Raw genomic sequence first — 27,845 nt, 5'->3', positions numbered from 1 at the left:
CGAGCGCTGGTCCTCATGGGGGACTTCAATTACCCAGACATCTGCTGGGTAAGCAAGTCGGCCAGGCACACACAGTCCGAACGGTTCCTACAATGTGTTGAAGACAATTTTCTGACACAGGTGGTGGATGAGCCGACGAGGCGGGGGGTGCTCCTGGACATTGTTCTTACCAACAGGGATGGCCCTGTTAGGGATGTGAAGGTTGGGGGCAGCCTGGGATGCAGCGACCATGAGATGGTGGAGTTCCAGATGGAACTAGGCAGAGGAAGTAAGGCTAAAAGCAGGATTGCTACCCTGGACTTTCAGAGAGCCAACTTCAACCTCTTCTGGGACCTGCTGGGGAGCATCTCCTGGGCTAGGTTGCTTGAGGGCAAGGGTGCTTGTGAGAGCTGGGCTACATTTAAGGAACACTTCTTCCAAGCTCAGGATCAGTGCATCCCGAAGAACAGGAAATCGGGGAAGGCCAGTCAGGAAACCTGCGTAGATGAGCAAGGAGCTCGTCGATAAGATCAAAAGGAAGAGGAAGGTCTATGAAATGTGGAAAAAGGGCCTGTCCTCTTGGGAGGAGTATAGACTTGATGTCAGGCCTGCAGGGACGTGACGAGGAAGGCTAAAACCCACCTAGGGATGAGGCTTCCTAAAGAGATAAAGGATAATAAGAAGGGTTTTTTCAAATATGTAAACAGCAAAAGGAAGACTAGGGATAATATGGGTCCCTTGCTGAACGAGGTGGGGGGGTCCTGGTCATGGAAGATGCCAAGAAGGTGGAGATACTGAATGCTTTCTTTGCTTCAGTGTTTGCTTCAAGGACACCCCCCCCCAGGACTCCTCGCCCCTGGCAAGAGGACAAAGGGTCTGGGAAATGGAGGGCTCCCCCCTGGTAGATGTGAGAGTGGTTTGGGAGCGTCTGAGTGGGCTCAACGCACACAGATCCATGGGTCCTGATGGGATGCATCCACATGTGCTAAGGGAGCTGGCAGACGTGGTCGCTGAGCCACTCTCTATCATCTTTGAAAGGTCCTGGAGAACAGGAGAGGTGCCTGAAGACTGGAGGATAGCCAATGTCACTCTGGTCTTCAAGAAGGGCATGAAGGAGAATCCTGGAAACTACAGGCCAGTCAGTCTCACCTCTGTCCCTGGAAAGGTGTTGGAGCAGCTTGTTATGGATGCCATCTCCAAGCAATTGGAAGAGAAGAAGGTTATAAGGATTAGTCAGCACGGATTCACCAAGGGGAAGTCGTACTCGACCAACCTCGTTGCCTTCTATGATGGCATCACCAGCTGGGTAGATGAGGGGAGAGCGGTGGATGTCATCTACCTTGTCTTTAGCAAGGCTTTCGATAGTGTCTCCCATGACATCCTGCTAGCAAAGCTGAGAAAGTGTGGGATAGATGAGTGGACAGCGAGGTGGGTTGAGAACTGGCTGACTGGCCAAGCTCAGAGGGTGGTGATTGGTGGCGCAGAGTCTGGCTGGAGACCTGTGACTAGCGGTGTTCCCCAGGGGTCGGTGCTGGGTCAGGTCTTGTTCAACATCTTTGTCGATGACCTTGACGAGGGAATAGCATCTGCCCTCAGCAAGTATGCCGACGACACAAAGCTGGGAGGAGTGGCTGACACTCCAGAAGGCTGTGCTGCCATTCAGTGAGACCTGGACTGGCTGAAGACATGGGCAGGAAGAAACCAGATGCTGTTTAATAAGAGCAAGTGTAGAGTCCTGCACCTGGGAAGGAACAACCAGAAGTATCAGTACAGGCTGGGGGACGACCTGCTGGAGAGGAGCTCTGCGGAGAAGGACCTGGGGGTCCTGGTGGACGACAGGTTGACCATGAGCCAGCAGTGTGCCCTTATGGCCAAGAGGGCTAATGGGATCCTGGCGTGCATTAAAAGGAGCGTGGCCAGCAGGTCAAGGGAGGTGATCCTCCCCCTCTACTCTGCCCTGGTCAGGCCTCACCTGGAGTACTGTGTCCAGTTCTGGGCTCCCCTGTACAAAAAAGGCAAGGATCTCCTGGAAAGAGTGCAGCGGAGGGCCACAAAGATGATACGAGGCCTGGAGCATCTTTCCTATGAAGACAGGCTGAGAGACCTGGGTCTGTTCAGCCTGGAGAAGAGGAGACTGAGGGGGGGTGTTATCAATGTCTATAAATATCTGAGGGGTGGGAGACAGAAGGATGTAGCTAACCTCTTCTCAGTGGTTTGTGGGGATAGGACAAGGGGTAACGGCTGCAAAATAGAACACAGCAAGTTCTGCACCAACATGCGAAAGAACTTCTTCACGGTGAGGGTGACGGAGCACTGGAACAGGCTGCCTAGAGAGGTTGTGGAGTCTCCTTCTCTGGAGATATTCAAGGCCCGTCTGGATGCCTACCTAGGCAGCCTGCTCTGAGGATCCTGCTTAGGCAGGGGGGTTGGACCCGATGATCTTTCGAGGTCCCTTCCAACCCCTACAGTTCTGTGATTCTGTGATTCTGTGATTTAATCTTTCACTTTTTACAACTACTAAAATTTAATTTCCAAAAATGACTTCCATTCAGTAGCTTCACAAGCTGTACCTGCTTGAGTACTGAGCCTTTTGAAATATTTCAGTTGTCTAATTCTCCCAGTTGACAAAATTACAGCATCAGCTGCAAATTTCATAAAATGGAAGCACACACACACACACACACAAACAAAAACAAAAACAAACAAACAAAAAACCCTAGTACACTTCTTCAATTTTTGATGACTGCAGCTGTTCTCAAAGCTGCAACAAAGTGACTCATCAACACAGAAAAGCTACACAGACGATGAGAATTACTACAACAAATAAATCTAGATTAAATAAGCAGGTAGTTAATTTCAACTAGTTTTGTAGGTTTTAGACTACAAAATGTAGCATCAAGCATAGGGATCCATGGTGAGGAGATATGGAACTAATTAGAAGAGTACTTTTAAAGTAACTGGATACAAAGGATAATAAATACAGAAAATTTTATTTGTTTTAACTGTATTTAATACTGAGTAGTATTTTCACTTAAATTCCATCCTTCTAACAGGAGTGTTAGTATCCACAATATACCCACCTCCTGCTGGAAAGGATTCAGCTGTACAAATACTGGTCTACAATATGAAGAAAATCAGATAAAGCTCTTAGCAAGGCATTACAGTAATAAAATAATTGTCTCACAATCTCTTATCTCAGCTTCCTATCTTCCTTGTGAAAGTCACAGAAGGGACTTTTAAATCTGTCCACTGACCACATATTGGACATCAGCAGATCAGTTTTACAAGGTGTCCTCCCTCCCTCCCCAGTGACATTTGTTGATTAGTGACCAAATACATTCCGTAGAATCACAGAATGGTTTGGGTTGGAAAGAACCTTAGAGGACACCCAGTTCCAACCCCCATGCCTTGGGCAGGGACACCTCCCACAAGACCAGGCTGCTCAAAGCCTCATCCAGCCTGGCCTTGAACACCTCCAGGGTTGGGGCATCCACAGCTTCTTTGGATAACCTGTTTCTGTTCCTCACCACCCTCAGAGTAAAGAATTTCTTCCTTATATCTAACCTAAATCTACTCTCTTTTAGTTTTAAATCATTACTTTTGTCCTATCAATACATTCCATGGGACCATGCTTTTCCATGTTTTCCCTCATTACATTTCATATACATTGGGTATATTCCTATATCAACTTAAGTATTGTACTTTACTTCTTTGTCTTTATTATGGCAAATAGTTTGAAAATACTGAGCACTGAAACCCCTGAGAGTAAGAGAATATCAATAACCAAAAACAACTTGCATGTCTGCAATACAAAGGAGGGATATATTGATTTGTGAGAGTTCATCCAAATTAATAGTGCCAGCCAATAAAGAGACACCATCAATTATTTGTTTAGCTTGAGAAATACTGGTGTTAGGAAAAACAGACTTCTCCAAACACAGCAAAAGAAAATGCACACATATAGAAGAAAATTGCACAGTCAAGCATAAACAACTGTACTATGTACTCCAGTTGTATAATTGTTTAAAGCAATTCTATTTTAGATAAAAAAGATAAACTCTGAAGAAGAAAGGAAATTAATTAATCAACAGGGAAACTAGTAGTAACAAAAAAGGTGTGTGTATATCAAAAGTTTTAGTGTAGTACACAACAAGATGAAAAAAAATAATAATCGAAAATCTAACTGACATTTGTTTTGACATCAGTCAAAATGCTTGTTTAAAAGTAACAACCTTTTAACGGAACTCAAAGTGACATCTGAACTCCTTCTTCTAGTCAATCTTCTTATAAACCCAATGCTCCTTTTTTACCTGGATTAGGCACAAAAAGCTTTCTGATCTGCTTGTTATCCTCGTGTTATTACTACTCCAAGCTTTTGCCTTCCATCTTTTCTCTGTTTCTGAACAGCATATCTCATTTATACACCAAAACATCATCTTTGTCTTGTGCACAAGGATTGTTTCTAGATGATCCCACATAAGATGAGGCCCAAGCAACCAGAGGATCTCTGAACACAGACTCCAATATCTAGTTTATGTTGGGCTGTAAATTAACATTAGCTTCCTTTCTCAGCTGTTTCACTATGGCTGTAGTGCCAAAGAGACCACCTCAAGCACGCAGATGTCCTCATCGTTGCAGATTTGTTGCCAAAGGAGACAAACTATCATTGCTTATTGCAGGACAGTGCTGGAAAACAGACATGGGAAGAATGGAGCTTTCTAGGACAAGCTGCTGTAGTGGCAAGCTTTTGGTAGCAGGGGGCCATAGGGGTGGCTTCTGTGAGAAGGATCTAGAAACTGCCCCATGTTTGGTAAGGGCCCCACTGCTGACCAGAGCTGAGCCAGTAAGTGATGTTGTTTTACACCTCTGTGAGAGCATATTTAAGACAGAGAAAAAAGTGTTGTGCCACACAGCAGCTGGGAGAGTGAGAGGAGTGAGGAACAGCCTTGCAGGCGCCAAGGTCAGTGAAGAAGGAGGTGGAGAGGTCCTCCAGGTGCCGGAGCAGAAGTCCCCTGCGGCCTGTGGTGAGGACCATGGTGAAGCAGGTTGTGCCCCTGCAGCTGATGGAGTACCACGGTGGAGCAGGGTTCCACACTGCAGCCCATGGAGGAGACCATGGAGGAGCAGGTGGACCTGCACCAATGGAGACTGCGGCCTGTGGAAGACCCCTGCCAGAGCAGATTCCGGGCCAGATCTGTAGCTCGTGGAGAGGAGCCCATGGAGGAGCAGGTGACCTGGCAGGAGCTGCTGCCCGTAAGGGATCCAGGTTGGAGCAGTTTGCTCCCAAGGGATGGACCCCGTGGTATGGATCCATGTCTGAAGCAGTTCTTGAAGAGCTGCTGCCTGTGGGCAGCTCACGCTGGATCAGTTCAGCAAGGACTGCATCCCATGGGAGAGACCCCACAGCACAGGGGATGAGAGTGACTGAGAAGAAGCGGCAGAGAAGAAACACTGTAGACTGACCATAACCCCCATTCCCCTGTCCCCCTGCACCACTCAGGGGAGGAGGTGGAAGAGGGTGGATGGGGGGGAAGGTGCTTTTGGTTTATTCCCTTTGTTTCTCACTTCTCTAGCTTGTTAGTAATAGGTAATAAATCTTACCATATCCCTACGCTGTCTGTTTTGCCCATCACAATAAATATTGTGTGATCTCCCTGTCCTTTTCTCAACCCTTGAGCCCTTTTCATCGTATTTTCTCCCTGTTCCTCTTTGAGGAGGAGGAGTGAGAGAGTGGTTGTGGTGGAGCTCGACTGCCCACTCAAGTAAAACCACCACAGCTGCTCATGGTGCAGTAGGTCAAACCATCTGTTTTTGACTCTTGGCTGGGTGGAAGTAGTATATCCACCCATCCTAGAAGGAGTAACACATACTTCCAGCAACCCCACAGTCACCACCTCTATTGACTGGGATGAAGGAGAGACCCTAAAGGAGAAACTAGCTCCACAGGAAGAGACCATCAAGCTCCTCTGATCCTCCAACTGCATAGAAAAATAGAGTACTGTGGGGTTACTAACACTACTTCTGGTGTTTACCTTTTCTAGGTAAAATGTGCAGTGACTCAAACTACTGAAGGGAGTTCTGTAACAACCCCACTCAATTATGGAATGGGCCTGATGGTATAAAATATTGTTAAAATATTTTGGTTAAAATATTTTTTTTGAGAAAGTCTGAGGATGACTAAAAATTGTGAAGAGCAAAGTAGGAGTGATTTTCTGAGTTTTTTGTTGTTGTTGTGTGTTTGTTTGTTTGTTTTTAATGCCAAAAATCTAGCATGCACATAGCCAAGAGTCACTAGAGGCACTTCCTGCTTTGCAGTAACTGGGGAAAGACAAAGATCAATTACCAGAAAATCACCAAGATTATCAAACTGAGGCCCATCTTTCCCTGAGATAAAAACTGGACTGGAGGAAGACCATGACACTATTAATGTCATTTCCATACCCAGTGCAGATGGAAACAAAATAAAGGCTATGTCATAGACAGTTATTATATTCACAGTAAACCTCAGCTAGTGTTAATACATATTGATTTACTGATCTCACCTTTATTGGAAGAGTTTTCTCTGTCCTCAATCCCAAGCCACTGAAAATTGTTTTAAAATGAGCTGAACTGCAATAAGAAAGAAGTGTATTCAACCACCAATTCAAAAGGTGATTCATAAGAGATATTGTTTAATCTGAGTGCTCTATAGGAAAATAAATAAATAAATAAATAAAACACTGTTAAAACACATAAGAAGCTAAACCCACAGCTAGATATAGTTAATCTGTTCCTGGTTGCTAATTTAGCTGAGCTTCATATATTAAATTTGGAATTCACTCTCCCTAGGAGTACATTTCCAGTACATCAGTCTGTTTAATACCAAACCTCAGCATAAGCCTTAGATTCGATGTGCCTTCTGAAAAAGTGAAATTAAGGAATTGGTTTTCAAGAAGCTCAGTAGCAGCCAATCAACAAGAAATGAAGTCTCTCCTAAGTTATGCCTTTTAAAAGGTAGGAAAGTGAAAGTGGGAAGTTTCCCATTTCTATCATTGTATTTTCATTTGTTGACATTGTGGATGTCTCTGCATAAGAAAACGTAATCCAGTTTAATATTCTATGACATAAAGTATGTGTTCATATAAACAAAGACAAAAACAAAATATTAACTTACTTTGTACTGCAATTAATGCCCAAGGCAGAAAGATATAAAATTTAAATGAAAACATTTTTAAAAATTATTATTTTCATCATGCAACTTTCATTCAGCAGGCAGAAAGATTACCTTAACTGAGCTATGATTTCTCCTTTGCAGTTGATCTGAATTATCTGCATAAGAAGTTCAATCACATTTTGACATATTTGTTTCAGAAAAATCAGAAGGATTATCAGTTCTTTAAATACCTCTGGTGAGTAAAAACACACAACTTTCTATTGGCAAGTTAAATCCCTTCTAAGATGGTGAGGGGTACTGACTAAAGCATACAGAAATCCAACTCTAACATAGCTTTGCATTTTGCAAAAAGGTATTTTTGTATTTTAGTCAAATCAAGTATAGATGTAACTGTAAATCTGTGAAATAAAAATGTAATATCAACACCCACAGGTAAATACAATAAATTCCAAAATATTCCATTGTTTGCTTTAATAAAACCACCAGTAATAGCAGTAAACAAATGTGTATTCCTCCAGCCCATAAAAAATGGATCACATGACCTTGCAGTTTATGAGACAGGCCATATGCCTTGACAGGTCTTTTTATTCTATTATACAGCATGTGTAAGACAGTATAATTATTTTCTACCCAGGTATATCTTGCTATGTAGCTCTGCAGACACGTTTTGTGAAAGATATAGATGAGGAGAATATGGAAACTTGTAAATAGGTTTAAAAAAAAATTATGGAAAAAGGTCTGGAATTTAAATGAGAACAGGCATCAAATTTACAGGCATCAAAACTGAGAAAAGCAAGAGCAATCAAGAGGTGATCTAAATGTACAGACAATCGACTGTGGGAGTATGGCCATAGGGGTCGACAAGCCCCATGGTTGGTGGTAACATCAGACTCTTAACGATGAGGACATGTTTAGAGGGATGTACTGGGTCTGGCTGGGATGTTAACTTTCCCTGCAGCAGCCCATACAGTGCTGCGCTCTGCACTTGTAGCTAGAACAGCAGTGGTATCACACCGGTGTTGTGTCTGCTGCTGAGAAGTGCTGGCACAGCATCAGGACTCTCTCTAACCCTCCTAGGGGGTGGGCAAAGAAGTGAGAGAGAAACATCACCAGGGCAGCTGACCTAAACCAACCAAAGGGATATTCCATACCATATGATGTCACACTCAGCAATAAAAGGTGGAAAAAGGAAGAAGAGGGGAGGGGTGGGCTCTCGCTGCAAAAACGTCTGTCCTCCTCCCAAACACCGGCTACGTGTGTTGAGGCCCTGCTTCAAGGACGTGGTCAAGCATCGCTCATTTGTGGGAAGTAGAGAGTAATTTCTTTCCTCTGCACTTCCACATAGCCTTTACTTGTTTTGTTTTGTTATTCCCTTTCCCCCTCCCTCTTCCCCTTTTCCTTTTTTCCCTTTAATTGAATTGTTTAATTAATAATGATATTTCCTTAATAATATATATATATATATAAATTCTCTTTAATTAAATTATCCTTATCTGAACCCGTGAGTTGTTCTTTCCTTTACTTCTTCCCCTCCTCGTCTGAGGAGGGGAAGTGAGAGAGCGGTTGTCGTGTTCAGCTGCCTAGCACAGTAAAACCACCACAAGGGAACACAGAGGGGTGATTCAGGAGATGCCTTGCCATCTCCAGTTGCTTGTTCTCTGGCCCTTGGGGCATGGGGCTTGCTGGGTGTTTGCAGTTGCTGGGCAAAGATGTTGACCAATGAATAGTGAGTGGGAAAGTACCGCTGTGGGGGAATGGTATAAGAAGGGAGCTTATCCTCAATATGGGAGGCAATAGATATATAATGAAGTTATGTCATCAATAAAGTAGTAGCAGTTACTGATCATAAAAGAACCCTGGTGTCTGTGTGGTCATAATGCCACAAATACCAGCAAGCAAAAGTGACTGAAAATGATTGTTTTGAAACACAATACAAATACTGCAAAGTATTAGTGTACTTAACTGTCTGCACAGATATTCAAGGGGCAATTCAAAGAGGTGAATCAGCAAGAAATGAATGGAAGGTTATGAAGCAGTGGATGCAGACAAAACCTGGAGCAATAATGCTCATTAATGAAATGAAAATTTTACTCGTGTTATGTGTGTAGTATGGGAGTGGGACAGAAAGAAACAACATAAAAATGTTCCAGTTTACAAATATATTAACTTGAGCATCTAATGACACCACAAGTCCTTCAACAGACTTTAGTAGACCTTTAATTGTATTTTGTGTCATTGAGAAATATCCAAATGGTGGCAACAGAATAATCTGGTCAAAAAAAAAGCTGAAAATTACAAGGTAGTACTTAAGATATCTGCTGCAGATGATCATCAGCAAAATGTGTGAAAAGTTTCCGTGTTCTAGAAATTTCAAATGAAACAACTCAAAATGCAGCTCATCAGAATTTTCCCTGCTGTGGGACTATGCAATGGGGTGGTCTTTAAGCACTTTAGCCATTTATTCTATGCAGCTCCTCAGCCTTTAAGGATTTCAGTGCTTCTAAAATCTGTGTTCAAGAAAACTAATAGATCTGGACATCAAGGGGTGTCCAAGATTTTGGACAAAAGTACCTTAAAATATAGCTCTTAGTTTAAAGTTTGTAAAAGTAAAAAATATTGAATTGTTGACATAGTAGTACAGCTTTCATGCACATCTGTCTTAATAAAACCATGTATAATGTTGTAATGATTCTGTGTGATTCTGTGTGATTCTGTGTGTGATTTGGGGACCCACCACCTGCAGCTGTTCCCCATCAAGAGCAGACATCTCCAACCCAATTTGTGGTGCCGGCAGCAGGAGAGGGCTACGTTCAGCCCCCCCTGCTGACGGATGCAGGAATAAGTGCAGGCAGAGGCTTTGCAAGGTGGAAAAGTCAATTTATTCCTGGGGTAATTGTGGCTGCCACGCCCAGCCCGACCCCAGGGGAGGTCCTGCTCAGGCTTGGGGCCCGGCCTGGCGGCCTACATTGTCGCCAGACCCCAGTTGCTCCTGCTGGGCCCTTCTCAGCCAGGATGTGTCCCTGATGTTGTCATCCTGCGGGGACCGTGGCAGTCTGCGCCCCTCCTGCCCCGAGTGCCACGAAAAGCTTCGGATGAGTTGTTGTGCCATGGAGGGGCTGTGCTCCCTGTGTCTGGGCAAGACACTGCGGGATCAATAGCTGGAGGGGCTTCTCTGTTGCTGCTGCTGCTGCTGCTGCTGCCACCCCAGCCCCACATTGCGATGCATCCTTCTGCGGGGTCTTCAGGCCAGGCGCACGATTGCAATGATGGGCCCATGGCACAGCGGGCAGGTGTTTCTTTCTGCAGCCCAGGGCTCGATGCAGTCCAGGCAGAAGGAGTGCCTGCAGGGGTCCACACGAGCTTCATTGGACATCTGGCCCAGGCAGACGGCACATGTCTCATCCCCAGGGGCCTCCTCTGGCTGCTGCTGCTGTGGCCAGTTCATGGTGACTACAGCTGCCCTGGTGTAGTGATGGTCTTCACCTGTGGGAGGCTGCCCTGGTGCCAGGCAGTTATCAGCAGCCTGCTGTCCTCAGCACCTCACCAGCAGGACATCAGCAGGAACTTGACGCCTCACGTCTCTCTGGCTGGACGTCGATGTCTTGCGTGCCACCAGCAGGACTACTACAGATGGAACCAGGAAGAAAATATTCTGTCAGCAAATATGCATTAGCTTTCTAGGTTCAACCAAGCTGTCAACAGTACTGTAGCAGTAAATACTCTTAGTATGGATTACAAACATTGCTATTAAAATGGCAAATATGCTGATGATAGGTTATACTTCACAAGACTACACTTAGGACAGATGAGGTACATAGACAGATATATATTTGATAACATTACCGAAGGACCTCGATGGCTTGCATGCAACAAGAAGGGCTTTGCGTGTGCTTCTTGCAACACCTCCACCCCACCTCTCACCTTCCAGCAATGGACCCTCAAGCTCCGTCGAGTACCAGCAGCTGGACTGGACGCAAACTAGGGCATTTATGGCCAGCCACCTTTTGTGAGGTCGTAGGGTGACCATGACTCTCTGGTGGCATCACAAGGGTCTCAGGGTGCCCCTGATGGCAGCACTGACACAGTTCACCTGACTGTTGTGAGAAAATAAGTAGTTAAACTGCTCTCTGCTGTTAGACTTCAGTTTTGGATGTGCTTAAACAATGCAGGAAACAATCACCAGTGAGAAAAACTGTTAATACTGAACATCAAAAACATTTGATTTTATCAAAAGTGTAAGTAAAGTAACAAAATGATTTTGCTCATAGCATCAGTTTGTGCTAACTTAAAGAATACCTGAAACTAGATCCTAAGAGGGATAATCCTGAACCTCATCTACACTCAGGAACATGAGACAGATTCAATTACAAGCTCTTCCATGGCTGCCTGCCCAAAGAAATCAACCATCATGTCATTATGTCATCAATAAAATAGCAGCAGTTACCGATCCTAAAAGAACCCTGGTGTCTATATGGTCTTAATGCCACTATTGACCAAAGGGGTAGGGCAGAACTGGAATGTAAGAAATGCCAGGTCAGACCTGTAGTTATTCTAGCCCTCATTTGCCTCCAACAGTGACAATAGAAGAAATCTTTTGAAAATAATTGAATATGAGAAAGTTCTTGAAAGTTAATCATGTTTGAGAAGGGAAAAAAGAAAAGAAAACCAAAAAAAAAAAAAAAAAAAAAAAAAAAGAACCACACAGTCTATGTATCAGTGAAGAAATAAATAAATCAGAAAAGATTTTGTATATATGTTATCATATTTAAATAACTCTAGATATTCACAGCTAAACAGTAAGCATGATTGCAAAGCTAGGTTTTATCAAAAATAACGAGGCTACTTTGAGACTCTACTACTCTTCTGAGACTGAGCTATCCCAAACTCTCTTTTGTGATCAGATGAAAGTCATACCATATCTGTAATATGTCATCATTAAAAAATACAATCCTACTTTTAAAATCAATGAAATCACATCTTTCAAGGTCATTTGAAAATCTCATGCTGATTTTTTGTTGTTGTTATTGTTGGTTTCCAACCCAAATAAGGTAATTGTATTTGAAACAAAAACAGCAAAATCAGAATGTGTCATTGATGGAAGTGAAGTGATTAATTCCCAGTTTGGAGGACTGGAAACCTTAAAGGTCTATATTAGGTAAAAAAATAATAAAAAATAAAAAATCTTGCTTTTCTCTCTTTAAGCTTCTCTCTAACAACTCACAGTCACACATAGACAACTATAATCATGGCTTTGTTCTGAGCATAGCACATTGTCAGGGTATTTTAATAAATGTATAATAGTCTTTCATGAAATGGGAGTAAGCATAATTTCATGTGAAGAATCACATTCAGGGGAGCAGTTAGTGTGTCAGTGATTACATTTCCTTTATAAAGGAGCATTTTATGTCATTTATTATGATGGAAAAATGGATATGGGTCATACACCAACAGACAAAAATATGTTCTTAGTACCTATTTAAAAGTGAGTAAAAAGTTTATGCTCAGAAAGATGAAGAACTGTCTAGTCTTGTTAAAGCACTGGGAACCAACATGCCTTCTTCCTCATACAGATGTATCTGACAAATCTACATGTTTCCAAATTCAGACTTAATTTTCTTTCTTCACATAAAAAATACATACCATTTTGTTAAACATATTTGGGCTTGCTATTTTTTTTATGCTCGTTAATGTAGTAACTATTTCATAAGCATTTACTTTAATCTTTATACTTAGATGTGTGCAAAACTTAGATTTAGAAAACTAAGGAAAACAATATTCTCTACACTGTCTCCATAACTGAAAAGTCTCAGAGATTTCAAAGACAGTGAATTTATTTATTTATTTATTTATTTATTCCAGTTCAATTAAGAAGACAGTCCTGTAGCTATAGCTTAGACTTTGGTGTTATTTTTACATAATGGTAGAATAGTGGCAAGGGACCTCTGACCTCATCCAGTAGAGCTCCCCTGCTACAATAGGACCAGCTCAGGGTTGTGTCCAGTTTGGTTTTAACTATCTTCAAGGGTGGACACTCCATGGCTTCTCTCACTGGGCAGCACTGCAACCTAATCTTTAATTTGGGGCACCATACTTCAAGAAAGTCCCTACCAGTTGCAACGAAGTAAGAGGAAAATAAAAATAATGGGAGGTCTATTAGCATGTTCTCTCAGGAAAAACTGAATGTCCTGGGTTACTTAGCCTAAAGTAGAGAAGACTGTAAACAAAAGAGACAACAGCAAGATGATATTCATGATATACACAATGCATAAACACATATTTTCTCCTAGACAGAGTAGTTCTTCATATCTGTGGCAGACAGAACTAGGGATTTCTATATTTCTACATTTCTACACATCTAAATTTCAGCAAGCAAGATGCAGATTAATATTAAGAAAAATGTATCTTTTGCAAAGGTGGGGGAGCACTAAATTAGATTGCTCTGTAAACTTTCAATCTCCAAAACTGTAAAGGGACAGAAATATATATTAGTGACATAAATATGGATCCCTGTTGAACATGTGTTAAATGATCTTCCAAGATCCATGCAGTCCTATGAACCTTTAAGTTAAAATTGCATAAATGGGCACTTACAAATTACACATGCTTTTAACTAAGGTTAATGTGTACCTATTAAAAAATAAATTTGGAAGTATCAACTTACCTCGTGATAAAAATGAAATGAAACATATTGTTTAATGAGAGGAAGGGTGAAAGTTAGCATTGATCCATTAGAGTGAGAAACAAAACTAAAAAAAAATCAAGAATTATAATTTATGTCATGTTTTTTCTTAGCAGCTAAACTAGAATTAAATTACTCCCAAGAAACAGAATAATAACTGGAATCAGTTCTTTGTTACAGAATTAAAACAACACTGCTATGTTGCTGATGCTGACCCAGTATTTTGGGCTTAATCTATTTCTTCCTAGATCTATGATTTATGACATCTGAAGACTGCCCTTTAAATTTCTGCCCTAACAAGCAAGTTTATTTGCACTCCTTAGTAATCAAAAATAAAGGCCTCCAGGCCAGTAAGTATTAACTTCTTTAAGCATACCACATTGTCTCACATAATTTTTGACAAGCAACCTTATTTGAGGTCTAGCTAGTTTCTATACTCCTAAAACAAATCTAATTTATACTGTTTAGTGTACCTTATTTTGCTACAAAACAGCTTTTTCTAAGGGCACCTTTTTTCTGCTCTTCTAAATAAAAATGGCCTGTGAAATATGAAGGATCAGAGAGAAACAGTTTTTTTTTATTATTATTATTATTTTTTTTTTTACATAGCTATGAAATAAGCATTTCTATTGATCTTGACTTTGTCAAAAAACACCCATATCAATTGTCTTTCTATTTACAAACAGTAAGTGCCATTTTTTCTCTTGTTATCTTTTAAGGAATGTGGCATTAAAGTGAATGAAAGCCTTTATTTAGATTAAATTTGATATGGAGTTTGGGCTTCTTCAATATAATTATTATCACGTTAATATATAATATATATTAATAGGAAATATATATATATATATTTTAATATATATATTAAGGGAAGAACTTAGTCCAGTGAGGTATAGTTCAAAGCAATGGATAATGCAAAATCATATAGAGAGATGAAATCTCCAAAATCAATAAAGCATGTAGAGAGAACTTATCTGCCATTAGAAAGATTGACAACTTTTTGAAACTACAGATTTCCTCAGAAATACCAAATCCAATGGCATAATTTTAGCTACAATAGCAGTTTTTGAGCTAGCAGGTGCAACAGACTCTAAGTTAATAAAACACCAAGGAGAACATAAAAACATACTGACTGATGAGTATACAACAATGGTTTGCTTCCCCTTGCTCAGCAACAGTGATTAGGTAGGCAGCAGGCAACGGAGGACTGACAATGGGGAGAAGACACTTCATTTCTCTCAGTATGCAGCTTCATCAGGAGAAGCCTGAACTATGCTTCCAAGTGTGAAGTCAGAGCAGAAAAAGCCAAAGCTAGGTTCACGGTAAATTTGACTGACAGTGTTACCCTTACTATATCAACTCTCTTTCTCAAAGTTATCCTTTTTATCTGAAAACAAAGAAAAAAAAAAAAAAGAAAAAAGCATGTAAACTGAAAGAAAGATAACTAGCAAAAGGAGTTACAGTGATGCCATGAACACATGTTTTCTATTGTGCTTGACCAAAGAAAGACTGCAGTAGGAGATGTTTTCATGTATTTGCATTTGTAAGACATTGTCAGAGACAGGTAACCTAGGTTTGTAAATATGTCCATCCCAGACAAGTCAGTGATATACAATACAGCCCTACAATGAATCAGCACAGTCAAATGACTAATTTAAGTCTCCCACAAGTTCAGACAAACATGTAGTATGTGTTTATTCCAGTAGGATCTTTGGAAAATAAATTATCCATCTTGCCACTCAAAAAGTGCATTCCTGTAGGGAAGAAATAATTTAAAGTTCTTTAAAAAAAAAAAAAAAAAAAAAAAAAAAAAAAAGAGAGAGAGTCTAAAGAAAAAAGAGGCTCAGCCATTGACTAATTAAAATGGCAGACGCATTCATCTGACTCATTGGTTAGTCACAGTACTCTAAGCAGTAAAAATAGTGTCTCATTAGTCTTTTAAACATTTATTCCTTATTCTACATGAAATTGATACTTAATCACTTTCCTAGTGTAAAGCAGGCACTTAACTACACAGGGAAAAGTTGGAGAATGGAAAGTTTATAAAATCTCTGTCAGTCTCTCCTACATGTTAGGAATGATTCATTATAATGGGCGATAAGCGGCAGGGTGACTCTGAATGGAAGCTTGTAATTAACTTTGCTTCATGTTTTATTGATAGCATTTGCTGTTTTCTGAGATCTGATCATACATCTTGAGCAATGTGTAAACCTATGGATCATGCTGTGCTTAGTTACCTTGGAATTGGGGGATATACATGAAGCTAAATAGATTATAAAGAAAGTGTAACACATCCCTTATGATCTGTATACACATTTAGATTCCCGCTTTTCTGCCACCTGTTTGGCACTGTTTCCATCTCAAAGCAACCTTGATATTTAATATGGAACATGGAAATTAATTTCTGATGTATTTGTCCAATATGTACTTATGTTAGTCACAGACAGCTGATAATAGGAAAAAATACTTGGTCTCCTTTAGTTACTAATAATTGCATATATACTTTGAAATATGATGTATCTTACACTTCAAATTTGGAATTGCAGTTATAAACTTGAGGAGAGATGAATGGATATAGATGAGCCTTCTGTTACCCTGGAAGTAAATCACCCACAAATTAAGTAAAATATGTAGGGTTTTCTTATAATATGGGTAATTTGGCATAGCTAAAAACAAATTTGCAAAATCCCTAAAAGACCATGGATTATTTAGGAACAGATGGTATGAAAGGCATTTGAAATCCTTCCTGTAAATTGTGTTCTACTTCATATAAAAAGACGTTCACTGGTCAGGATCTACCTCCAAATGGTTTTGACCCTAGTCTTCACATCTGGTATCAGTTTCCTGATTTTTCAGTTTCAGAAACAATGCCAGTTGGATTTTACCTATTTCAGAAGACCTTCTTTTCACAAGATTCAGACAATAGGATGTTCTAAAAAGTACCTTAAATCTCCTCAGATAAATTGGACTTGATTTTACTAACAGCAAGGAAGTGTTCTTTTGGCAATTTTAAACTCTAGTTCTGGTTGTGACAATTTTTTTCCCAAGTGAAGGATTTTATTTTATTTTATTTTATTTTATTTTTATTTAAATTATCATAATATTTTTTGCTATGAAGTTCTACTTCCCAGCTCTGCTCATTATTTCTGCAACACATATTTACATGGCTTTTAACTTAATTTTAAGAATCAATGAGAATCACAGGTTTCATTGAAAAAAAATGCATATTTTTTCCTTTGTCTTTCTTTTCTGACTCCAATGTTTCTAAAGCTCAATAGTTGCCTTAACTATAAAGCCTCAGTCTGAGGAGGTCCCTCTGACTCCTCAGAGTCAAGTGATAAATGAAGCACATATTAATGGAGAAAAAAAACAAACAAAAACAAACAAAAAAAAAACAGTGGAATTAAATAATTAAACTGCATTGTAGACGAGAAAGAAGGAAATAAAAATGCAGAAGGACAAATATTTCTGAACTTTGTAACTATTGCGTGTTCAAGTTTGCAAACTTAATGCTGTTCCTTCGACACTATTTTTCTGCCCGTGCACTTATTCAAATTCAGACTTGACTAATGATGGAAGAATTGGAAGCAAATTGGCAAACCAGGCCATTTCATGGGCAAATCTAAAATTCTGGCTGTGTGGAAGATCCTTTTAATCAAAACCTAACTGAGAAAACAAGTAGTGGGGAATGAGAAGCCTTTTGTCAGAAGTACAGCTACATTTTGTTTTTACTGACAAACCAGGAATATGAAAGTGTGGACTGAAACACAATTCTGTATCTTAGCAGCCACAGGTATTCAGAAAAACATGACCTGTTTTAAAAAACTCATAGACTGGTTTAAAAGTCATGAAGTTTACAGAAAATTGTATGTGCTTTTCCTGTCTTTTAGTACTTCCGTTTTAATAGCATATTTAATTTGCATTTCCAAGTATCTTTCTGCCAATATGACAGGTAGATTCTCATGTTGCAGGACTAAAGGATTTGTGACAATACACTGAAAAATGTGAGCCTTGCAATGAAATCCCAAGATGTGAAGCATTTTTGTAGTTTCATACTGGTTCTAAACCATTTTTCTTGATGTAGTACAATCATTAGGGAATTTTTCCTCTACTCTTTTCAATAAACAGTTCCCTAGTTTGACAATCTAAGCTGTTTACAGTGACTTTTAATAGCTATCTATCAATAGTTTGTCTTTTCAAACAATTTAAAAAGCATACAGGCATATATGTCATTCAGCTTGTATTACAAACATCTACTGTGAGTTATAAAGTGCTGAAATTTTCCCATGAGACAAAATATCTAATACAGTAAAGGCCTAATCTAGTTTGACTGAACTATCTACTTCATGCAAGAATTACTTATTGAGTCATGGTAAAATTTAATATGTAGCCTGAAGCCTAGGATTGTAAATCAAGAAATTCTGCAACCAAATTTCCACCCATATCACAGCTTTGACCTGTAACTTTAAAATGAAAAAAAAAAAAAAAAAAAAAAAAAAAAAATAAAAAGTCAATATATATTTATCTTTTTTTTATTATTATTTTTATACTTACAGAGGGTTACAGATAATCAATAAGCACTTTCCTCACATATGCAATGTTAAACCAGATACTAATAAATAGCTAACTCTTGTTGGCTTAAATGGTCCTTTGGTTTCCAAAATCCCTGCAGATATTTTACAGAAAGGGGATAAAATAGGACCATTTCCTGTAAGATTCTACTGTTGGTATCGTTCTCACATGAAGAAAAGTGCTTACTTTTTGCCCAGATGTCAAGAGCAGAGAGTTGTGGCACATTCTGGTTTGCAGCTGGAACTCAGAAAAATGCTATAACTTGTCAATGAAAATTTAGAAAGCATCTTTTATAATTTTTTTCTTAGTTGAAAACAAATCACCACCACCAGCAAGAGCAACAACAACAACAAAGATAATCCAAATTGGTTTCCATTAAAATTCAATTAGGGGGTTTTAACTTTTATTATTATTATTATTATTTGTTGTTGTTGTTATTGTTGTTGGTTGATTGTTGATTGGACAAAGAAATATTTCAAACCAGTGTAGCTTCTGAAGTCTTCAAAAACCAGCTATGAATAGATATACATCTTCTGAGTTCAGCTTCATTGTAAAAACAGTGTATCAGGAAAAACTGTTGCTAGACTAGATCTCTCATGTGCCTCCCTTAAAACGCAATTAATCTTTCAAAATATACATCCATACACAATTTTTTCAGCCTTCTGATAACCTTCTAGTCCTCCTACATCCCATCACAGGGGCACTTTGAAAGCAGTCAAACATTTTTTTCTATCCCTTCTCCAATCCCAGAGTCTCTTTCTGTCTGACTTGGAAGAAATGAGGGAGAAGTTACAATCTATCCCATAAATTTCAAATGCAGTTGATGCATTTCTAATTTGTGTATGATCCATGCTCTGAAGGCAATATTAAATTACTGCAGATATTTTGATGATATCTTGAGATCCCAACCAAGTCTCAAGTAGCTTTGAAATTTCTTAGGAAACATTTTTTTCTTAATTATTATACCCCTCCTTCAGAAAACCAAAGTCTCTAAATTAAATAAATGTGGTGGATAACATACTACTTTTGCCACCATCAGCAAAAATGTTTTTCTTTATACAGTTTTGTCAAATAAAAAGCTTAGTAGGCCACTAATGACCATGACCTGTGGCAGCCCTGTTGTGCTGTGTAACTGCATTGTTTCCTTTCTTAGATCTCCAAGCATGCCACTGAGAATGCTAGGTCAGCATATATAGTAAACAAATCACCAATTGCCCAACAACTACTGTACCATCTGCCTTCAGAATGAAAGATCTTTTCACCAGCTTGAACTTTTGGACCTTAAATTTGACCCTGTCTGTTTTTATTATGTTAACAAATTATTTTGATGGCACAACTGTGAATCTACATATGCGAGTGGTGAGGGAAATACATCAATAAGAAATTACTTAAATAAGTCAGGTAGCTTGACCCAACCATGTCAGCTCTCTAAATGCATTTCCTTCTCACCCTTCTGTATTGTCACTGCAGCTTTAATTTTTCCCTAAGCCTCCATGAATGCATTTATACTGATCGCATCAGTGCTTTTGGCAATTTTTCCATATTTTTTGTATTCTTTGTATGAAATAGCTCTGCTGGAATTCCTGTTTACTTCTAATTTCAGTTTGTTTCCACTGGTTTGTCAAACAGCAGGTTACAGTTAATTAAAATAAATCTGAAAACAGATACTTTTAGTATAGGAAATGTTTGTAATTTGATACATTTCTTTTCTTTACCAATGTTATGAAACTGTATGTTATTAATATAGTTGCACAAATAATTACCCTAAATCTCATATTCAGGTAATTACAAAAATAAAATGAACATCTGTTATTACAAATGCATAATGCCAAGCCATAATATGAAGGTTAGGGGTTAACACAGGCAAATTGGACACGGTACATAAACACGGAATAAATTATTGTATGGTAGTGTAATTACATTCCAACCATTATGTTAATTATAATTTATATCAATTCAATAATTAAAGAAAACAAGCTCTTCTTTTGGTTTCCTATTCGGATTCTTCTGAGTAATGAATTATTCTATGTCAGCTAGGATGGCACTGGGACATAGATCTGACAGCAGTGCATGGTTATATTATTTTTAATATGTAAAAGCTTAGTCTATATGCTAGATTTGAAATAAACATTTTGTTAATTGAACTTGATCAAAAGTAAGCAAAAAATTGTTAAACAGGGCATTGAAAATCCACTTGCTGATTGTCCAAAGAATTATATTAAACATTTATTACCTTAGAGATAATAACCTAAAGTGTTACATTAAAATGTCTTTATGGCAAAATTAAATAAGAATGGAACAGATTCTCTAAATACAGGCTATAGTATTGAAAACCAGGGAACCTAATCACAGAAATATATTGCTGAAAGGCACTTTAATAAAATAAAATAAAATAAAAAAACACCTTTGAGAAATTGTCTTTATTAGCTCGGAGGAAAAACAGAAATACCTAAACCCAGTAGATGATGAACGTAAATGTTCTTGTTGCTTCCTTCAGGAATCTCTGCTTTGCCTAGAACTTTCTTTAAATGTGGTAAACAAAAGTTCATGGAGTGCTTTGATTCAGCCACATCAACACTGAAGAAAGATGAATAAATGGTAATTATCTCTGATATCTTTGCATTTCTCTCCATTATAAGCATGTTCTAAGATTCACCTTCTGCAACAGTAGTACATTGGCAACTAATACTTAGTTTAAATTTCCATATTTCTCTCTGTAGTATTTTCACCTACTCAGGTACTCATCTCTGCATTGTCTAATTTCTTAATCTGTAACTCTGAGCTCATCTTCATGGTTGTATTTTCCAAATAATCTAAGCAATTCAGAGTTGTGAGCTTATTATTAATAACGTTCTCAGCTGCCCCTAGCTTCCTAACATGTACAGATTTTATAACCATATAAGAAAATATACTGTAGTAATTACTGTCTAACAAAAATAGTGACAGACATGAAACCAACAACATGAACCTACCTAATAAATCCTTTCATTCTGAAAATCACTTATATAGATTTTTGGTGATTTTATCTCTATCTGCAGTTCATAACAAGTTCCTGGCAAGTACTCCATTAAACTTCTAGAGTGTTATTTTTTGTGGTTTTGAGTTTTGGGAGGGAGGAGGAAAGCTCTGGGTCTGTGGGGCTGGAGGGGGGGGGGGGGGGAGAAGGGAGGGGATGGTAGGAGCTGGTGTTTCTTCTTTTTTTTTTTTTTTTTTTTTTCCCACCTATTTTTCTTCCATTTATCAGTCTTTAGTAATCTATGAAATGTTTGATTGGATATTATCCAATATCCAACAAAGCAAAAAAATTGTCAGTCTGATTAAAGTCACTGGTGGCCAATATGGTATTCGTGCAATAGGTATGTTCTGTTAAAGCTCTTCTGAGAGCCTTTTTTCATTAATCCCTCTGCTCAGGGACACAGGCAAATGACCAAGCCCTGGCCTGAGGTTAAGCTGACTGAATGGATCAGGAGACACCACTGGAAGTAATTTCTGAATATAACAAATAACTAAGCGAAGAGTTGAAAAAAGTTACAGATAGAGCCATGAGGAATCAAATTTCACAGATGATTAAGGGTGCAGTGGGTATTTCACAGATAACTAAAGGGCACTATTGGGGACATTTCAGGCAGTGGAGCCTTGCGAGGCCAGCATTACCTATCCTTGAGAAAACTCACAGTATATTCCTATGGTATACAGATATAAATAAACTCAAACTAGAGTTTCTGCTGACAAAAAGAAAAGGACTCACACCTCAGCAATGCCATTGATTTCAGTCATCTGTGTATCACAGTAATCAGTGGAGGTCCAGGGGGCAGTGTGACAGTATTCAGCTTGCTGTAGATAAATGGATATTTATAGCAGGTCTGGGATTGTATGGGTCAAGCTGTAGCAAAGCTGAATAGAGCATCAAAATCAAACTAAAGCACTTAGGAGTTGTCCAGGCTCAAAATCTAACAAAGTTTACCTTTGATGGCTCCAGGAATACTTTCTCTTTGGGGTTTGAATGGCCTGTGAAGGCTGAGACCGATATGTTTTACAATGTAAGTGCTATTCTTAACGGTAGTGAACTCAATTACTTTGGGTGAGAAGGAATGACAGAAATGCAGTGTGAAAAAGCCACATTCCAGTTCTCCTGCTTCTTGGACAGTACTAATGGAACTGGAGTACAAGAAGGACAAATACCTGAGCTCAGTTTCCATGCATGATGCATTTCATCTTGATTGTATTCCAATACTGCAATGACACATTTTAAGGGATTTTTCACAGAATCATCTAGGTTGGAAGAGACATCCAAGATCACCAAGTCCAACCTCTGATGTAGCACTAACAAGTCCCACACTAAACCATATCAGTTTTATTGCAAAACTCTACTGCAGTAAGGAATGTTATGCTACCTACCTACCTGCTACATCAGGTAGGTAGTGAAGGAATCCTCTTGAATTTGATCTTATTTTATGTATTCATAAGCTATTTAACTTAATTATTAATACTGCAAGAAGCAGAAAAGCATTAAATTTCATACATACTGTGCATTTCTTTTATATACATATAACTGACTTGTAGACTGCAGCTGTTTTATGACTGCAACCGGGGGAGAAATCTGGAGCAAGGAAGATGTACCTCTGGTGGAAGAGGATAAGGTCAAAGAATATTTAAGAAAATTGGACAAGTCCATAGGTCCTCATGGGAAGCATCCACAAGTGTCAGGGGAGCTGGCAGATGCCATTGAAAGGCTATTATTGATAATCTTTGATCAATCATGGTGACTAAAAGTGTCCAAACACTGGAGGAGAGTAAATGTCACTCCTGTCTTCAAAAAGAACAAGAAGGAGGACCGCGGGAACAACAGACCTGGTCAGCATCACCTCAGTCCTTGGGAAAGTGATAGAGCAGCTAATCCTGGAAATAATTTTCAGGCACATGAAAGGCAAGAAAATAGCTGGTAGCAGAATTCACCAAAGGGACTTTATGTTTCACTGAACTGATAAATTTCTGTGAAGAAATGACTGGCCTGGTAGAAAACAGGAGAGCAGTAGATACTGTCTGCCTGAACTTCATCATTAAAGCCTTTGACACTTGAAGGAAGGGTGCCATGAGGATAGAATCAGGCTCTTTCCAGTGGTGCCCAGTGACAGGACAAGAGGTAATGGGCACAAACTGGATAACAGGAAGTTCCTTCAGAACATCAGGAAGCAGTTTTTTGCTATGTGAGTAACAGCACTGGCATATGTTTCCCAGAGAGGTAGTGAAGTCTCTGTCCATGGCGATCTTCAAAAGCTGCCTGGACATGGTCTTGGGCAACCTGCTGTAGGTGTGCCTTCTTGAGCAGGGGGATTGGACTAAATGACCTCCAGAGGTCCCTTCCAACCTCAACCATTCTTTGATTCTGTGATTCTGTGAACTGGAGAAAGGGCTTTCGGCCAAATAATCTTGATGATAGCCCTGGATAAATCAAGTGATAAAGGTCAGCTACAGGGCAAACTAGTACGTGCATGTATGTGTGAAACTACTAGTAAACTTCTATCCTGTCCAGCCAGACAGGAGTTTTTGCTCATGTTTATACAACCTTAAGTTGGTACCAGTAAAGAGACACTGCTCTCTCAGTTGTGTTGTTCTGTGCTGCCAGCCATACTAAACTGCAATGTGTCCAAGCCCAATCTGGGGGTAGGGACCAGCAGCAGCCTGACTATCAGGACTTTACAGAGTCCCCAAAGTTGGTTCTGGGGTTCCAACCATTCCCTTAACACCTTCATTCCAAGGGTCTCTCAGGTATGGACAAGACATGAACTAGAGGCCATATGCATAATTCTGGTACACAGAATCACAGAATAGTCTAGGTTGGAAGAGACCTCCAAGATCACTGAGTCCAACCTCTGACCTAATGCTAACAAGTCCTCCACTAAACCGTATCCCTAAGCTATACATCTAAACGTCTTTTAAAGACCTCCAGGGATGGTGACTCAACCACTTCCCTGGGCAGCCTATTCCAGTGACTAACAACCCCTTCAGTAAAGAAGTTCTTCCTAATATCCAACCTCAACCTCCACTGGCACAATTTTAGCCCATTCCCCCTCGTCCTGTCACCAGGCACGTGGGAGAATAGACCAACCCCCACCTCTCTATAGCCTCCTTTTAGGTATCTGTGGAGTGTGATAAGGTCACCCCTGAGCCTCCTCTTCTCCAGGCTAAATAGTCCCAGCTCCCTCAGCCGCTCCTCGTAAGACTTGTTCTCCAGACCCTTCACCAGCTTCATAGCCCTTCTCTGGACTCGCTCAAGCACCTCCATGTCCTTCTTTGTAGCGAGGGGCCCAAAACTGAATGCAGTACTCGAGGTGCGGCCTCACCAGAGGACAGGGGGACAATCACTTCCCTGGACCTGCTGTCCACACTGTTTCTTACACAAGCCAGGATGCTGCTGGCCTTCTTGGCCGCCTGAGCACACTGCTGGCTCATATTCAGCCGACTGTCAACCAGTACTCCCAGGTCCTTCTCTGCCAGGCAGCTTTCTAGCCACACATCTCCCAGCCTGTAGCATTGCATGGGGTTGTTGTGCCCCAGGTGCAGGACCCGGCACTTGGCCTTGTTGAACTTCATACAGTTGGCCTCGGCCCATCGGTCCAGCCTATCCAGATCCTCCTGCAGAGCCTTCCTACCCTCGAGCAGATCGACACACGCACCTAACTTGGTGTCGTCTGCAAACTTGCTGAGGGTGCACTCGATCCCCTCATCCAGATCATCGATGAAGATATTAAAGAGAACTGGCCCTAGTACTGAGCCCTGGGGGACTCCACTAGTGACCAGCCTCCAACTGGATTTGACTCCATTCACCACAACTCTCTGAGCCCAGCCATCCAGCCATCTCTTAACCCAACGAAGTGTACGCCAGTCCAAGCCAAGAGCAGCCAGTTTCCTGAGGAGAATGTTGTGGGGAACAGTGTCAGAAGCCTTACTGAAGTCAAGGTAGACCACATCCACAGCCTTTCCCTCATCCACTAACTGTGTCACCTTGTCATAGAAGGAGATGAGGTTTGTCAAGCAGGACCTGCCCTTCATAAACCCATGCTGACTGGGCCTGATCGCCTGGTTGCCCTGCAACTGCCGCATGATGACGCTCAAGATAATCTGCTCCATGAGCTTCCCTGGTACTGAGGTCAAACTAACAGGCCTATAGTTCCCTGGGTCTACCCTCTGGCCCTTCTTGTAGATGGGCGTCACGTTTGCTAGACGCCAGTCGAATGGGACCTCCCCTGATAGCCAGGACTGCTGATAAATGATGGAAAACGGCTTGGCCAACTCTTCTACCAGTTCTCTCAATACCCTCGTGTGGATCCCATCCGGCCCCATTGACTTGCGTACATCCAAATGCTGTCGCAGGTCGCCAACCATTTCCTCGTGGATTGTGGGGGCCACATTCTGCTCCTCATCCCCTTCCACCAGCTGAGGGTACTGGGCGTCCAGAGAACAACTGGTTTTGCTGCTACAGACTGAGGCAAAGAAGGCGTTAAGCACCTCAGCTTTTTCCTCATCTCTGGTAACTAAGTTTCCCCCCGTATCCAGTAAAGGGTGAAGATTCTCCTTAGTCCTCCTTTTTGTACTGGTATATTTATAAAAACATTTTTTGTTGTCTTTAACAGCAGTAGCCAGATTGAGCTCCTCTGGTAGCTTGCAGCCTGCTTCTTACAGCCTTTCCCTATTATATGACCAGAATATGATCATAACATAATCAAACTGAAGTCTTAATATGTCCCAGTCAAACAATGTGGGTCATAACTTCAGCCCAGAAAATTTTTATAGGCAACTCTGGCAGTTATTTTACTGGAAAGGTTAGAAACACTGATCTACTTCTTAACTCAATAGCTTGCTTGAGAGAATTTCATAATCTGCAGCATAAAAAATTCCCAAAACCATGACATTATTTGTTAACTCCTCTCATCCTATAACATTATAGGCTAGTCAAAGAAATAATTTGGAGTGATTGATAGGATTTGTTTTGACACACGTTCTTTCTCAGTATAATATTAATACTTGTGCTTATATAAACCGATTACTGAAAAAATCTTAAATCATTCACTAATGACTCAGATCCATCTCCTACAGCAATAAAATACTGGAGTTATACTTGCAAAATTTGGTGGGTAGTTTAAGAACTTTCAAAAATAAATTTTTGCACCTTTCCAAGAAAGATGACATTCTGTTTGCCTAAGTGACCGAAATATTTCTTAATATATGTCAACAACCCTTTTGCAAAATGGATATAATTGAGCAGTCAACCAAACACTCTAATTGGAATCTGATTCAAATGCCAGAGAATCTCCAAAGATTCAAGATTCTTAATGTTATTCAGGTATTGAATACTGCTATAAAGCAACTATATAAAAGCAGGTGTCTTTATGTTACTCCTTTTCCGAAACTGGGTCACTAATTAGCTGTCATTTGTGTTGTCTTTAAAACTTTTTTCTTCTTCAGAAGCTCGTGTGTTTTGACATTCTCTATATTTTCATTATTCTGTATTATTTGCACTAAAAATAAGGAACTTTGTTCATTTGCCTTGCAAAAGTGTCTGTAGCACTATTTTTGTTCTACTAATATATCCTGCTATACTACTCAGCCTCTGCTGCTAGTCCAGGACTCTGGTCTTCCATATATTTTCTATTACATGACAGTCTTATATTTGACTCAGATACCCTAGTACATCTCTGGTGATACAAGTAGATTATGTTTAGACCTCTGTAGCTAGTATAAAGCATAAATCATAACATATTTTGCTGAATTTTTTAACTCTTACTACATTTTGGATGGATTAAACTTTAAGATTAAATGGCAATAAATAAATAAATAAATAAATAAATAAATAAATAGCATTTTCTATTTGAGGAGATTTCTTTTCCAATTTCAGCTCTAATTTGGAGATATTTCCAAAGCAGAACACAATGCAAGCTAGTTTCCAGGAAATTAAGCCTCTTTATCAATAACTTTGCATCACAATTCAGGATCACAATTCAGCAGAAGCAATTGAATGAAGTGGCATTCAATTTCATCACTTAAGAACAATTTTTTTGAATTCACTCAGCTGAATGCAATTGTAGTGAAAACCTTTGTCTGACAAGACAACATGTACTATATTTGTAGTTTCATTATGATCTTACTGTTTTCTTCTTGACAAATATCATCGATCTTCTTGATGATCTTTTGAAAAGCATTCACTGCTTAGTGGTGACATGAATAGTATTGATATTGCCTGGACTCATATCAAACCCTTTTCCAATTAAGGAATTTAGAAAATATGAAAACATCTTCTCTTAGCCCTCTCATTTTTCAATTTGAAAAATAAATAAATAAATAAATAACTGTAAACAGGTGAATCAAAATATGCTATCAATGTCAATAATGAAGCTATTAGAAAAATCAAACCAAGTGAAACAAACTAAAAAAAAAAAAAAAAAAAAAAAAAAAAAAAAAAAAAAA

General features: G+C 39.7%; 1 protein-coding gene across 3 annotated transcripts in view; it reads left to right on the top strand.

Moving 5' to 3' along the window:
- MANEA (mannosidase endo-alpha) overlaps positions 1–27,845 on the top strand; it is a 205,667-nt gene that overhangs the window by 97,802 nt on the left and 80,020 nt on the right. For all 3 annotated transcript variants that reach the window (XM_035321418.1, XM_035321419.1, XM_035321420.1), the window contains one exon: positions 7,274–7,367. The gene's annotated coding sequence lies outside the window, so the exon portion shown is untranslated. The remainder of the gene's footprint in view (positions 1–7,273; positions 7,368–27,845) is intronic.

The sequence above is a fragment of the Oxyura jamaicensis genome, chromosome 3 (assembly GCF_011077185.1).
Source record: "Oxyura jamaicensis isolate SHBP4307 breed ruddy duck chromosome 3, BPBGC_Ojam_1.0, whole genome shotgun sequence".
Classification (NCBI taxonomy): domain Eukaryota; kingdom Metazoa; phylum Chordata; class Aves; order Anseriformes; family Anatidae; genus Oxyura; species Oxyura jamaicensis.
This window is presented reverse-complemented; position numbering and strand designations above follow the sequence as displayed.